The following is a 3,262-nucleotide window of genomic DNA, read 5'->3' as shown; positions in this document are numbered from 1 at the left end:
AAATATATTAGATATAATTTTGTATAAAATGTTACAAATGAATTTTAACTTAAGAATGTCTTCATTGACTTTATAAAATGTAACAATGAATGTTGTATACACGTTACATTTGACGTTAAAAATGAAAATAAGGAATAAATAAATGCCCGTAAAAAATGAAATAACCTCTATAGCAGGACACTGACGGGTAGGCGGAAGCTTTTCCTGTCCCTGCAAAGCCTTGTAGGTATTCAGTCTGCATCAATCTACCCAAAGTAACTAAATTCAAACGCACTGGCACTGTACCAGACAACGTCACTAATTCCGTTCCTTTACAAGATGAATTGAATCACGGGTTTCATATGAAGCGTAGAGTAGGCCCTCCGTGTTGAATTCAATTCCTAAATATAAACGCACCCTGTTTTGTTTTTTAACGTACGCCAAACAATTAGAGGTAATAGAGTTTCATTGAAGAATCAGCTATAAGTGGCGGACAAGTCCGCTTATATAGTGAACCACCTTTCTTCTTCTTTGTATGTGCTCTATCTGAACTACCATTTGATTATTAATTCTCTTGAGAACTGCATGGATTATTTTATAAGAGCCTGTTTTTTAATTCTCCTACTACTAGGTTTTTGTTTAGCTTTCTCTATTACTGCTCAGCTAGTGTCCTTTTCTGAAGAATTTGAGGTTACATCGGCGAAGGACCGTGTGAGAAGAATGGCTGATCACAATTCCGTTCAGCTTACACTTGATAGATATGGAGGTATGTGTTTTATGAGTGACACTGTCTTTCTGAGAAGAGGAGACTATTTTAGCTTTGATGTTCTTACGAAATCAGATGTATGCACAGGAGCCGGTTTTTCTTCTAAGCACGAGTACATGTTTGGGCTTGTAAGTGCAAAGATTAAGCTTGTTGCAGACGATTCGGCTGGGACGGTGACTACGTTTTATGTATTATATTCAAAACTTTGGCATTTATTTTTAAGTTTTGCCCCATTTCTGTGCTAGTTTCCAAAGTGGTTTTGAGTATGTTGTGGCCATGATTGTCCTAGCAGTTTTTTAAATTAAAAAACCCTCAACATTAGCTTGCAAAATCCTATAAAATCGTTATGGGTTTATTACAGACTGATTATTAATGATTTGTATGGGACTAAATGCGCCTGCAGTTGAGCTCCAAAGGTGGAGTTGAAATTGACTTCGAGTTATTAGGAAACAGATCAGGCCAGCCTTAGACCGTCCAGACAAATGTGTTTGCTAAAGGAAAGGGTGAGAGAGAGCGAAGGGTTCATCTCTGGTTCGACCCTTCTCACGATTTCCACACATATTCAATCCTTTGGAATCACCATCATATAGTGTAAGCCTCCTCGTTCCATCTACATCCACTGTTCACTTCTAAACTACACTTATTCTTCGATTGTTTGAAATTTTTGTTTTCACAATGCCTGCAGATTCTCTGTGGATGAAGTGCCCATACGTGTGTTCAAGAACAATGGGGTAAAATTAGGTGTCCCATACCCTTCCAACCAGAGCATGCGAATATACTCTACACAGTGGAATGGCGACGGTTGGGCAACAAGGGGAGGGCTAGAGAAGATAGATTGGAGCAAAGCTCCTTTCCACGCTTACTACAAGGATTTCACCATCGATTCATGCAGAGTCCCTGTCAATGCAAGTTGTGCATCCAATCGTAGCAATTGGTGGGAAGGGACGACCTACATGCAACTAAGTCCTTTTCAAAAGCTGTTGTACAGGTGGGTAAGGGTCAATTACATGATTTATGACTATTGTACTGATACGTCCCGATGTACTGCTGGTCTTTGAACATTTAAAACAAGACCTCTCTCCTCCCATTGCCCTACACAAGAGATGGATAGCTAAAGAAAAAAGCTATGGAAGAAACTCTGTAGTTAAGCTCGCTCAGGTTGGAGTAGTACTGGGATGGGTGACCTCCCGGGAAGTCCCGGTGCTTCACCCTTGTGAGCATCACCTAGATCCAATGAGTGCTAAATGTTCCATTTATTCTCATGAGAGATGGATTCATGTTGAATCACTACTCATGAAACACGGGTCATCGAGTTTGACTCAAAATCACACAGTTAAATCCTGATATTCACATCACAATTTGACTTGCTGTGGAAATTATCTCCTACTTATCAGCCATGGATAAGTAAAGGAAAAAGCCGAGTGATCATGCGCTTATAATAAGCAATCCATTATTATGTGATATATGATGTAAAAATTACTATACTAGTAAAGATCTCCGATAATCTCTGTAAGGTTTGGCCAATATAGTTTATATCTAAATATTATGCATTGTTTTTCTTCAATCTGTGATATAATTTGATATGGATGATGTGACAAGGCAGCGAAACTGAATCCAGTCAACTTTTATGAAAGATTCCCAATTTGTGAGGTTTAAGGTCTACAATAGGCTATTATTAGTTCATGGTCGTGGTAGAGAACTCTTGCTGAGGGTTGGTACATAATTAGTGATTAATTTTTTTTATAGGGTCAATTATATTGTTTTATTATTATTTTGTATCATTTATTTTCAATTACTTTTCTTTTCAATGTTGATTCTTTTAGAAAAATGTAGTTCTTGACTTAAAGCTATTCTAAAGTTTGACCTCTATTAATGTATCTATATTTTGAACACACAAATTATGTGCACCAAATCTGCTTACATCCAAGGAATAGTAGAAAAGAAAAAGTGATGGGCACAAGATAGTACAAAATATAAGAGAAGTAAGTAATAATTTTACAATAAACCTAATTACTCATTGTTGGTAGATGTAAGTAGAACCTTGCTCCATCTTTGATGCCTAATACATGTACTAAGTTAAGCACTACATTTAATGCATTAAACTATTTTCTTCACTTATTTGAAGGGTTAAATATTTTTTATACTAATTTATAGATGGTTGAAGTCATGAAGAGGGAATTCATTGACAATTACAAAATTTAATAATAACAATAATTACATCATGAGAACATAACAATCATACAATGCATCCATAATCAAAATGAAGAAATATAATATTCTCCCTATAAAATAGATTTCAATAAATTAATAAATTATTTTATTTTTAAAAAACTTGTAAAACTAAATTTTGACATTAAAAAAATAATAATAATAATAAAAAAATAATAAATAAATAAAAAATAAAAATACAAATACAAATTATAACAACACTAACAGACAAATAAACCAGAAATCTTTACGATAATATTAATATGTTATTTTACTTTTTTTAAAAATTGTAAAACTAAATTTTGACAT

The 3,262-nt window shown here is 34.5% G+C and overlaps 1 pseudogene across 1 annotated transcript; it reads left to right on the top strand.

Annotated features, from left to right (window-relative positions):
* Positions 1-543: 543 nt before the first annotated feature.
* On the top strand, positions 544-1,803 carry LOC149561239 (putative xyloglucan endotransglucosylase/hydrolase protein 6; annotated as a pseudogene). Its single transcript, XR_016364239.1, has 4 exons — positions 544-745; positions 833-933; positions 1,149-1,336; positions 1,431-1,803. The product of XR_016364239.1 is annotated as a putative xyloglucan endotransglucosylase/hydrolase protein 6 (transcript).
* The last annotated feature ends 1,459 nt before the right edge of the window (positions 1,804-3,262 follow it).

This window comes from Cupressus sempervirens, chromosome 4, assembly GCF_028749045.1.
Source record: "Cupressus sempervirens isolate cs-2001-9-10 chromosome 4, ASM2874904v1, whole genome shotgun sequence".
In the NCBI taxonomy this organism is placed as follows: Eukaryota; Viridiplantae; Streptophyta; class Pinopsida; order Cupressales; family Cupressaceae; genus Cupressus; species Cupressus sempervirens.
The sequence above is the reverse complement of the archived record's forward strand: the minus strand, read 5'-3'. Positions and strand labels throughout refer to the sequence as shown.